At 37.4% G+C, this 12,641-nt stretch overlaps 1 protein-coding gene across 41 annotated transcripts in view; it reads right to left on the minus strand.

The window, feature by feature from the left end:
• LOC108234849 (protein tyrosine phosphatase receptor type D) overlaps positions 1-12,641 on the minus strand; it is a 441,438-nt gene that overhangs the window by 53,382 nt on the left and 375,415 nt on the right. The window lies entirely within an intron of this gene.

Here is a 12,641-nt window from a genome sequence, read left to right on the forward strand (position 1 = left end):
TCTGGACTTTTTTTTTACGTTGTACAGAACCCTGGGTTGACCTTTGTTGTGAATTGTCACTACAAACTGAAAATAAACTCAACTGAACATCTTTAAAACCAAAACCAGCATGTATGTGCAGGCCTTTTAAAAATCTTTTGCAAGAATAATACAATAGCTGATCTTCAAATCTTTTTTAGCTGCACACTTGCCCTCAGTGCACTGTTATTTAGGAGAATGAATGCAGACTATGATAGAAGACGGTTACATCTTCCAACTATCCAAAAGGTTATGAAGGAGAACAATGACCAGCGAGCATGACTTTCTCAAGGAAAAAGAGTAATGCATTTGTGGCTGGACTGTGACAGCTGAGCAGACTTGTAAATTGCCATGTTGATGGGTCGGTGCACCGGTGACTTTTGAAACTTTAATGTGAGACACTTAGGTCAATAACATGTTTTCTGAGCACAGCACCTATTCAGCAGAAATTAGCATATCCACCTGGGCGTCATGTTTCGAGTTTGGAAGCTTGAGCCAATAAATAAAAACATGGCGACTGCAGAGAAATCAGACCCAGGAAATAATGCTGATTGGATTGTCTTCCCACAAGAGACAACTAAAGGTTTATTTCTTTTTTATTTCTTCTAGTATAAATGTGCTTCAAGTAGCAAACACGCATCAGAGAATTGCAAAAAAAAAAAAAAAAAAGCACTTAAATTTATTTTTCAAATTGTCAGATTCTTGTTGCAGTGTTGGAAAAGAAACCAGTGAGGCTCCAAATCGATTCAGGAGCGGTAGGGTTTTGATGTTCTTTGATGATGGCAGGTGGCTCTGCTGTGTTGTCTAAGCTGTCTTGTTTTCACCTGCGTCTCGATTTTCTGACTGAACAAGAGTCAGGGGTGGATGGAGCTACGTCTTGCTGCCGTTTAAGATGTGAAAGATGATAACTCACAGTGCACTTTGCTCCAAATGTGTTCTTTTTAGCAAAACAAAGAGAAACTGAAGCCTTGAGCTGCTTCGACTCATGAGGAAGTATTTCTAACTTGCAGCAGATGATCTCTGAAATGCTGTAGATTTGAATATTCTAAACACCATAAGATCCCTGTTTGTAAAACACCTGCCTCCTCTGCAGTGTTAGTCAAGTGTTAACCTCCAAAACAAGACCTACTTATTCTGACTGCCAACAAGGTTTCTGCACACCTTTAAGTCTTCCTTTTCCTCCCGCTGTGATTTAGCTAATTAATACCTTCTTTTGCTTTCGTCAACACCATTTATTTTTGGAAGGTATTTCTTCATTAAATTTTCATGAGGTGCCATCAGTTTGAAAACAGCTTTCAGATGCCATATACACTGCACATAGCAAAACGACAAACATGGCCGCCTTCCAATGGCACCGTCGGGTATCTGGCATGAGGAACCACTGTCACGGATAAATCTTCCCTAAAATGAGACTGTATTACAAACGAGCGACTTTAGACTCAACTGAAAAACTTTCCCGGTGCAACTCTGTGTCCCCATCTGAACTGGGAGGGGAGATTGAAAGGGTTTTGTTTGCTGAACATTTGAAGATGGCTTCTCTTTTGCGTTTTAAATTTGGCTCAATTAGTTGAAATGAAATATACGGCATGAGCAACCTTTAAAGATGGTCATTTTCTTGGCAGTTATGTGCATTTTAGAAATATAGGACGTCTTGGCTTGTGCCTTAGTATGTTACCTCACTGCAATTTGTTCACGAAATGCACAATATATGTATCTTTATTCATTCCAGTGTCCATTTAGTTAATGAGAAATGCTCTGGCTTTACTCTTGTTAAACATTTTTATTTTTTGGCACTACATTTGCTTGTTTCTGGCACCAAGTTGCATTTTATTAAACCACTTTCCCCTCAGTCCCTTCAGTTATGTTTGAAGGACAGGACCAAATTAAGGATGAAAAATTCAAATTCGCTCATTATGAACTTGGTTTTGGAAACTAGTATGGAATGTGTTTGTCTTTTCTTTTTCTTAGATCATATCAATAACTTAAAAGGTTTTGGTTCCAGTGGCAGGTGAAGAGGCAGCCATTAAGCATTTAGTCTTCCAAGCATTTAAAAAATGCACAATATTTACTAGAAATTTTAAGGAATCCTCCTTCAAAAAGGGAATTTTTAATCTAATTACTTATTTTTAATCTACTTACTAGCTTACCAACCTTTGCAACATGAAAAAAGGTGGTAGTAACAGTCAATCCCAACACAACGCGAGCGCTACAGATCATACAAGAACTTTGGCAAGAAGGCGGTAGGGGACATGCATTCCTTTAAGAAATGCTACTTTCATTATAAAATAGCATTCCCACGAACTGCTAAGAAATTTTTTAAACTAGACAAAAATCCACTTTGGAACTGGTCCTGCTCTGACTAGCCGTTAGCTTGGATTCCCCGGGATAACTTCTGCCTGATGTTCTAAACTACTAATGCTCTGAGCGATTTTTATTGTGGACAAGATATTGATAACTAATAACAGCTCCACAGGACACCAAATCAAAAAAAAAATAAAAATAAAAATCCCAACTACCCTTTAAACGTGTCTTAATAAACACAACATGCTTTATCAGCCTAAAGTTTGAAACTGTACTGCTCATTCAAACAGAGAAAGGGGCACGGGGAGGCGGGGGAAATGAATTAACTGGTTGCTGCCGTCCAAACTCCCTCCAGCCTGTTCAAGGTCGAACAGACAATTAGTTCATTCCACAGTGAGTCCAAAGTACACCTGATCAAATGCAATAGCCAGAAGCAAGCCCATGAGCAGAGACGCATGGTGAGTATGGTAATTGTGTGTGACAATCCATAAGAAAAAAAGAAGAAGAAAAGGAATTAAAGGCCTAGCATTTCTTGAAAGAATGCGTATCTCTCACTGTCTTTCAGAACAGTTTGAGCAAAAATCATCTTACGTTGAGAAATGGAGTTGTAGCCATTTTAGTCAAACCTTGAAAATATTGTTATAACTATACTGCAAGAAGTCACACTCAAAGTATGTGTTGTGAACGATTCTCAGTACTATCACATCACATTCTAGCTAAATATCTGTAGAGTCGTTCAAGTTTATCAAATTTGGCAGCCATACTAAGTCAGGTTTACTCCAAAAGTTATTCTCTTGTAGATGTGGATTTAATTATTAGTTTATGAGAGTTTCATTCAAATTCATCTAGTGGTTCATGAGAAATTTTGCTAACAGTCATACAAACACATACACACACTGCAATGTACTTTATAACTAAAGTGCTTTGGAGAAAATTTTTCAGATTTCATTTCATGTTTCTGCATATTTAACTTCATGGTTAAAAGAAAAAGTACCACAGGTAATTTATTTAAAAATGTGCGATAATTAGCCTTAATTAACGATTGCTTTTTAGCAAAGATCCTCTAATTATGCCTGATTTACATAAGAGAATAACTACAGTATTATGAAAAACAAAAATAAAAAAAAACATGAAAAAATTTTTTTTAAAACCCATGAAAGAGAAAGAGAAAAGAAGAAAAACCATGAAAAATATATGAAATTGTGATCCGGTCGCTTTTGTCTCCATCTTCCCATATTGCTGAGGAAAATGAGGAAAAATTAGTCTCATATCTCCCACTCCTATAGAATAAGTGAGCTAACCCACAATTTTGTTGCAGGCAGCTGATCTGACTCCAGGCAGCACATTTAAAATTAACGATCTGTTACGAAGGGTTTCTAGCCTTTTCAGTGCATTGTTACTTAGCCCAGAAATACATTTTGCTCCTGCTCTGTAAGCTCACTGAGGATCACCACAAAATCTCCACGTCAGCAGTGTGGTAATCTGAAAAACTTTCTCTCACACAGATCTTGCGATTTTCAGCTAAAACAAACAAGGATTTTGAAATTCTCACGCTGCCTTGCGGTTCTCAGCTGTATCGTCATTTATTTAACTGTGAAGTGAATTAGGGCTGTGACAATAAATAAAAGGAGGGAAATTAAACACATCTGGTGGCTTGGGCAGTGATTCACAACTCCCGTCAACAAAGCTGCTGCAGCTTTGTCCTTACAAGGCCTGAGACTTAAATGAAATCAAATTAATTGCTGTTTAATCATGCATGTTGTATTTGGTGTTTTTGTTGTTTTGTCTTACTTGGGTTACTGACAAAGCATTAAAAGCAAACAGTGAAATACTCAAGTCAAGTAGTTTTAACATGTACCCCAATTGCTATCTTTGCATTTTCATTAATGAAACTAGTATTTCTTGAAGGAAAGCATATTGCCCATTGAATTTTATGTCAACGTTTTACACAAAGATGCAATCTGTTTGCACTCAAAGCATGTATTGGGGATGACTTCACGACTACTTCACAAAGTTCTAGTTCTGTAAAACTTATAGCTATACCAACAGTTAATGTCAAAGTTTTACACAAAGATTTTGTGTGATTTGTTGAGGATGACTCTCAGCAACTATGGCCACATTTCAGCAAACAAAGGAGGTGCTTTAAACAAACTTATAGTGTCCTGCTATAAATGAAAGTTTACTGTGTAAACTGTTAATATCAAGAGATTGTGTTCACATATTTTACCAAAATTAATGTATTTGCCTTCAATTTGTGGCCACATTATGAATAAACATGTCTGTAAAAAGCAAAACCTAATTAAAAAAAATGTTAAATTTGATGCAAGATGCTGGAAGTACAATGTGTCATATTTGATTTTGGTATTGTTTGATGAACTACTACAAAACACATCTGCAGAGGAAGTGAATGATCACTTTTTCTTCTTCTTGCCCCTTTAGGGGTGACTAGAACTTCTAAAAATCCTCTATGCAAGAACAACCCCTGGTAATACACACTTCGCTGCATATCTTCAACATACAGCACAAAGATACTTTATACAATATGTGAAAGCTATATTTGAAAGAGGGATTAATAAAAAAAAGTGTTCTAGGTACTTTTCCCATTTCCTCATTTAACCTCGCCGAGGACTGCAATCTCAAGGACAGACTAAGACAAGGGCAGTTTCTGCTTTACAGACCCATACTGTATATTCAACAATGGATCTACACACTAAATGAGATGGAAGGGAAAGAAATGCTGAAGTCACCTTCTAAAGAAGTGCTGAGCACTGGTGCTTGATATAAAAAGACTCCCAATGACAATTTGCACACATTAGCCACTGCCAGCCTATCAGGCCATATGAGCGTGCAGTGCCAAGCTTCGTGGACGAGTATAAAAAGGACATTGGCTTAAAAAGTACTTCAGTGAGCAGATTTTTTTAGAATACATAAGGCCACTGGACAGAAACTCAGCCCATTAGCAGATTATATCTATTGATCACTCCCAGAAAATACAGGCATAAGTGAAATCACATTTTCTTTGTATGACAACAGTGGCCATTGCAGTGACTGAAATGTTGCTTGAGTGCAGCAATAAATTCTGCACAATTTGCCGTCATATTGCAGCTGTCACCAGCATGGGCAATCTGACTCTGCTCAAAGTAGATTTCATACCTGCTGTGGTTTGTCGGTGCCCCATAATAATATAATGATATTTTGAAGATTCATCAATATATCTTATATTGACATTATGTATAACATTTTAATATTTGTTCTTAATTACTATATTTATGCTAAAGTCAACACTGCAATGTGTAAAATGCACCAGGGTGACAATTCAAAAACAAATGTGCATCTCAATGGGGAAAATCTGAATGTCAAATTTAGCAAACTTTTTAATTTGAACCAGGTAGGTTCACTTTTAAGGCCTAAAAGTAGTTCAGTGCAATAAAAAAATGCACAAAAATTGAAAAAGGCACTTTGAACACACGCCGAGTGTGTTGTCCACTGAGTTAGCATTAGGTTAGTGTAGGAGAAACTAATACCCAGTGAATTAGATGCACATGAATAAACTGATGCCATGGAAATTTATACTTGATGGTTCTCTCACGTAGAACAAGTCATACATCAGGCCTGAGATGCAGCCCATCTGAAGTCATGATTGGTTATTTATAACATGTTTCCTTAGTCACACTAAAGCCAGTATCTCTATTGGTTATGACTGCTGGCAACTAGTTGATTAACAGCATTTTAGAGGGAATCTCCGAAATGTCTCGAAACATACGTTCTCACTTTCCTTGTGAGACAGAGAGATTAACAGTCATTTGAACTTTGAACTTGTTAAAAAAAAACTGTGCAACAACTTTCTTTTCTAAAAATAGAGTTGTCGCAGGCATATGAAACCCTTCTCAATTTAGTTTCCATAATTCTAGAGCATTAGAGCTGAATTTTGACACCTGCAAGGGAGCTCTTCTTATGACAGAAAATATCTGAGACACCAGCCCTGACTGTTCTGATCTAAAAACCACACTGATGATAATTGGTAAAACATTTATCCAAATTTGCCAGTCTTCATTTCTAAAGTGCACTCCAGAAGACTAAATCAAGGTGGGTACAGAACTGGTCAAGCTGGGTGTGATGTGGGCAGGGGTGGACAACAAAATAATCAAAATAACCTAGAATACAGTTTTGCAAGTCAAGCACAGAAAACTAGACCATGATTTTCAAAAATTGGCCATCATAAAACATGACTACTAGGCTCACTGATTGCTTGGTTTCAAACAGAATTCAGTGAAACTGCAACTGAAAATTTGCCTATTTTCTCGCAATTTTGAGTCGTCAACTAGTCTTCAACAGTCACAGCCCAGTGACTACCCACAGGCAGTTGAGCAGATGTTCGTAAGGCAATATAGAACTAATAAGGTTGTTTGAAAGGAATGGAAATATAAAGACAGGAAATAATCCAGAAGTTCGTCTTGAGTTCAACTCATGGTCTTATTGTAACAGCTGTGCGACTCTGGGTCAAGACATGAAAAATAAAAGTCTGATGGTTTTTTTTCCCCTCATGCTTGGCACCATCTCTAGGTCATCAGAAGCACAAGCATGCCTCTGTGACTCCTTTATTTGTTGTGCAGTGATTTAGTGTTTCCAGTTATTGATGCTTTCTTAATGTACTCAGGCTTACACCTTTAAATAGACGAGACTGGACAATTTATCTGCAACAAGTAAGTATATTGATATTTACACAGTTGCCTGTGGAAATGTCTTGACAATATTCTGCAGATAAAGACCAAAAAGAAGTAGCACAAAGCAATAACAATTACTCTTTTATGACACCAAAAACACATTAGGCTCCAAAAAACAACCTACTAAAGGACTTTGAGATAAAAAATAAACCTTTTGTTGCTTCAAAAGCATGGTTTCTAAGAAAAGCCATAAAAACATAAACCTTTCTGGTCACATTTTGGCTTTAGTTCTGTGGTTGCTGCACAAGGATTGGATTTGATCCGACCTTTTTCTTCACCAAGCGGAACAAGACTTTTCACCCCATGGTTGAAGTTATTCTTCAGGGAGAATCCCTGCAGGCCATAATAAGATGTATTTGTTGGACCTATTTGAGTGGATACAATCTCCACAAAGAGGCCGACACAGGTCACTTGCTGTGGCATGGAGGAGAAAAAATGTGCGCAGAGACCTATTGTTCTTTAGGTATCTGGCCAAAGATAGGTGAAGTGCAGGAATTTGAGATATCAAAAATGACGATCTCATGTTTTAAACGGCCTTTTCTCTTCAGACTGGTTAAAATCAGTCTTGATTCTCCCAGACTTCTCATAAGACCAGGAAAAACAACATAAAAATGAAAAAAGAAAAAAAAGCCATAAAACATAACCCTTCAAGTATGACAGCAGTGCTTATTTTTCTCAGCAGCCAGAACCAAACCCATTTTTCCCACACTGTAGCATGTAATTTAAAATTGAGGGACACTGATTAAAGATCTTTCCACGCATAAGAATCCAAAAGATTTGAGAAAATATATCAAAGAGTGCTTATCACGTTAATCATATAGTACACAAGCAGAGTACAAGAGCATTGTTTGAATCAGACGTTTTTATGCTCTGCCAATGCATTAGCTTGTCTAGAATAAATCAAAACTCAGTGTTTTATAAACTAAAATTTAAAATAAATGGAAAATAAATCTAGGTTTGCAAATTAGAGCATGAAAGGGAAAAATGAATACACATTTACAGGCCAGCATAGCACAAGTGGTAACAATATCTCCTGAACCACAGTTCAGGACAGATTTTAATGAAACTCTCTGAAAGTAATCATTGGATGTACTGAACATCTACAACTGATTAACTTCTGGAGTCAACTTGATTCAACAGGGCCTCAATGCCAACCTTATCAAATATAAAAATGACTTTAATTCTGTCAATTTACCAGTTATTGAGCTAACATTTTGTGTGGTAGTAGCTGAAAGGCATTCCTAAGACGGATTTTGAGAGCAAACAGATCACATAAAATCTTTGTTTAAAACTTTGGTACGCAAGGCAGTAAACAATATGCAATCTTTGCTATTATTCTAGTTTCATTCAGAATGGTATTTGGTTTTTTATCAAAGATTCAATTTTTGTGAAGTCCAAAAGGTTCAGGTTGTTGATTGAGAGGAAATTAACACAATGACAATATTCACTGTGATTTGTTTACAGTCTTTTTTTATTTTTTTTTAGGTAGCCTAGTTAATAAAACTGTTCAGAGATGACCTGAATCCTCTTCAACAAAATGTTCCGTTCATCTCCCGTTCCATTGACATATTCAATTATTTTCCCCCCCCCGGCATAAGAGAGGGAACTGTTAATTATGCTTTTGTTTTCACACAAACAAAATTACTCAACCAAATGTAAGAGCTCTTGATTAACAAAGGAAGGCAGCAATTCCATTTTGTGCCAGTTCCATGACGACATCTGCTCTACTTTTTTTTCACTTTTCCAGTGTTTCACCACTTTTGCTAACATTATCATTGATTTTGTTGCTGTATTTACAAGGTCCACTTTATGCTGTGATTTAAAGAAAAAAAAAAAAGTGTATTACAGTATAGTGCTGAATGGGATTGACAGGTTCTAAATTTGTGCTGACTTTCTGCTTTATCAGCTACCTGCAGCTTGGTGGAACAGTCTCAAAGTTGGACAGAGTTGCTTTACTCAACACTCCATCCATCATGCCTTCCTATAAATCTTTGTAGAGGATAGTAATCTGCACATTCATTTCTGATCATTTCAGGACATTAGTGTCTTTTAAATTTGATTAAAATCGTTACAGCTATCTGCTCCCTGTGGTTTTTCAGTGGCGATGCATGAGTTTTTGGGCGAGACTTGTCATTCTAACTGTCCTCATCTGTGAAGGTTTTGGGATGTGTGGGTAATGTGGTGTTTGATTTAAATCTTATTGTTCTTTGTATTGTTGTTTTCCTTGCCTGTTACTTGGTTTGTTTCAGCCAGTCTTGTTTTCTGCTCACATCACAACTAGCTCTTGTTATCTGCTTTTTTCCCCAACCATAATTAGTCCTTTGTTTCCAGTTATGTTTTTACATCCAGCTTATTCTGGACCGGTTCTTATATTGTTTGCCTTTAGAACTACTGTGTTTTATTTCATAAAGATTTGTAAACCGCCCTTGCCTCTTGCATTTGTGTCCTCCAGCCTAGTGATGGAATTGCAGTTCTTTTTTTTTTGAGATCTGGACTCTTGGCCCAGTTCACCAGAAAGAACCAGCTCCTCCAGCTCCCAAAGGACCGATAAGGACTGATCCCAATCCCAGAAAAGAGTCAGAGTAAACTTAAAGAAGTACAAAGTTAGAGCTGTTTGAGAGCTGAAAGAATCAGTTCTTTTGGGTGAGTTGGGCCAAATGATCTCAATCCCAAAAACGAGTTGGAATTCCCATCACAACTCCAGCTACCATTTGATGGATGGTATAGATAAAAGGCATATATGGTGAGGTCTTGCATTTTAGGTCAACACACTCATGGTGTTGGAGCTTACAAAACTTGTATGCATGTATGTTTACCCACCATGTCCCCATGAAATGCAGGTTTTTCTTGTAATGAAATCTCTATTTTTCTAAAGTCTGTTATTGACCCTTACTCTCTATTGTGCTAAAACGAGGTTATAAAGTACCTCTTCAAACAAGCTAAAACATCACCAGCAAGTGATTTTTTTAGCACTGCCTTGAGTAGAATACTTGGAATACTTAAGACGCAAGTGAAAGTAATGATCTTTGACATTAAATACATAAAGCAGCACCCATAAGTGGCACGTAGAGCCACTGATTTAAAAGCAACAGGTTTCATGAGCATGCAGGGAATGAACAATCTGCTGAGAGAAAGGAAGGGAAATAACTGAGATGTAATCTTTTATTTCCTTAAAGAAACAAAAGCCTGTATTTAAATTATTGTACAAATGTTTTTACCCTGCTACTTATTTGTACTTTACTTAAATAGTTTAAGCTCACTATTTGCAAAATTGACTGAGTTATTGCCATCTTAAAATGGGTTGACTTCACAAGGTAATTAGTTGTAGATGTACACTCACTGGCCACTTTATTAGGTACACCTTGCTAGTACCGGGTTGGACCCCCTTTTGCCTTCAGAACTGCCTTAATCCTTTGGGGCATAGATTTAACAAGGTACTGGAAACATTCCTCAGAGAGTCTGGTCCATATTGACATGATAGCATCACGCAGTTGCTGCAGATTTGTCGGCTGCACATCCATGATGCGAATCTCCTGTTCCACCACATCCCAAAAGTGCTCTATTGGATTGAGATCTGGTGACTGTGGAGGCCATTTGAGTATGGTGAACTTATTGCCGTGTTCAAGAAACCAGTCTGAGATGATTCATGCTTTATGACATGACACGTTATCCTGCTGGAAGTAGCCATCAGAAGATGGCTACTTCCAGCAGGAAGTACTGGATATTTTCTCTTTTTTGGACAATTCTCTGTAAACCGTAGAGATGGTTGTGTGTGAAAATTCCAGTAGATCAGCAGTTTCTGAAGTACTCAGACCAGCCTGCTTGGCACCAACAACCATGCCACATTCAAAGTCACTGAAATCACCTTTCTTCCCCATTTTGATGCTCGGTTTGAACTGCAGCAGATCGTCTTGGCCATGTCTACATGCCTAAATGCATTGAGTTGCTGACATGTGATTGGGTGATTCGATATTTGCGTTAATGAGCAGTGAGACAGTTGTAAAAACAGACACAGGCAATTGTATGATCGCCCGTCATTTGGGGCAGTAGACAAAAAAACCTTTGTAGGTTTTTAGATGAAAAAACAACATTAATGACTACATTAGGGCTTCTAGAAAACTAGAATATCAGAATATATTTTGGTAAAAGTACTGTTCTACATTATATTTTGTTCAGAAAATGGCACATTTTGTGAAAATCTGTGGTAAAAGGTTAGCTGGGCAATGGAAAATATGCTTCAGTTCAGCTTATTAGTGGATTCCACAGGTACAGAGCATAATGAATATCACGGTGAATGTGCCACTGTTGGCTCAAACTGCTAATTTCATTTTACTGTAATAGAGTTTTTAGGGGAACATTCCCAGTCTGACACAAAGTGGCATTAAGTCTCCCTGGCTTGGAACCTCTAAAAGGTTGTTCGGTAATTTACTGAACAAATACAATCCTTTTTATGAAAACTGTTAAGAACCTAAGGGCAGACAGCAAGGGACCATCGACTTTCCTCTAAAATTTTATTTTTACCACATTGCCTTAAGAAGTGAAGAAAGAATAGGCCGTGAAACACTATCCAGAGTGTTCTTTAAAACTCAAGTGATGATGAATGTTGGAGTGAAGTAAAGGAGGAGGAAGATGAAGGCACAAAAGCTCTCTGAACCAAGGGTTCATAGCAGTCTGTCTGGATGAAAAATAGCATCTTGGCCCTCTTTGCCCCACACTGATTGTTTCTTCCATAAATCCCCTTTGAGATTGTGTAATTAATTGAATGCAGCTTATTTGTCATTAAAAAAAACCTCACCTAATGCCTGAGATTATTAGGGAAACATTGGAAAATCAATCTTATTAATCATTAGGCTTTTCCTACACAAAAACCTTCACAGATGAACAAGTCTAAGCTTTCCCCAGACTGAATGACATTGGAGAAGTAGTTGTAAAAAACTCCTAGCTCTTTATACAGAGATCTAGGGCTGCACAATATATCAAAAATTTGTCATCATTGCAGTATCAGTGTGCACAATATTAATATTCTAAAGGATTAAAATTTATCGCAGACATAATATGCATGCCAATATTACATATTGCCATCAGATGGATCCTCACTGCACTGCAGCCCCACACCATACATAAACACACACAGGCAAACAACCCTGCTACACTCTCTATAACCTACACACCCTATTAGAATGTGGCAAATTTTGAAAACCTCCATCAGTGTGAAGGCAACATGATGAAAAATAGGGGCAAAAAGGTGAAATGGAACTCACCTTTTGAGAACCCACTCTGAAACACAGCATTAAAAAAACTACCACTTATTTAAAGAGGGGTTCACAAATATATAGGTATATATGTATTTAGACTTTAATTGAGATTTGTGTATCATTTGAATAAATTACACACTATACTTGTTTAAACACCCTAAAATGACCAATCTTAGTGTTCTTGTCATTGTCCATAGATATTTTTTACTGCCATCACCGATAGGGCAGATTGGATCAGCCGAGTGGAGGGCATGCAACAGAGATATATGCCACTTCTGGCAAGGCGCCCCAACTCTCCGTAGGCCCCGTGTCATTCATAAACATGACGGATTAGCCGTGATAT

Source organism: Kryptolebias marmoratus, linkage group LG7, assembly GCF_001649575.2.
Source record: "Kryptolebias marmoratus isolate JLee-2015 linkage group LG7, ASM164957v2, whole genome shotgun sequence".
Classification (NCBI taxonomy): Eukaryota; Metazoa; Chordata; class Actinopteri; order Cyprinodontiformes; family Rivulidae; genus Kryptolebias; species Kryptolebias marmoratus.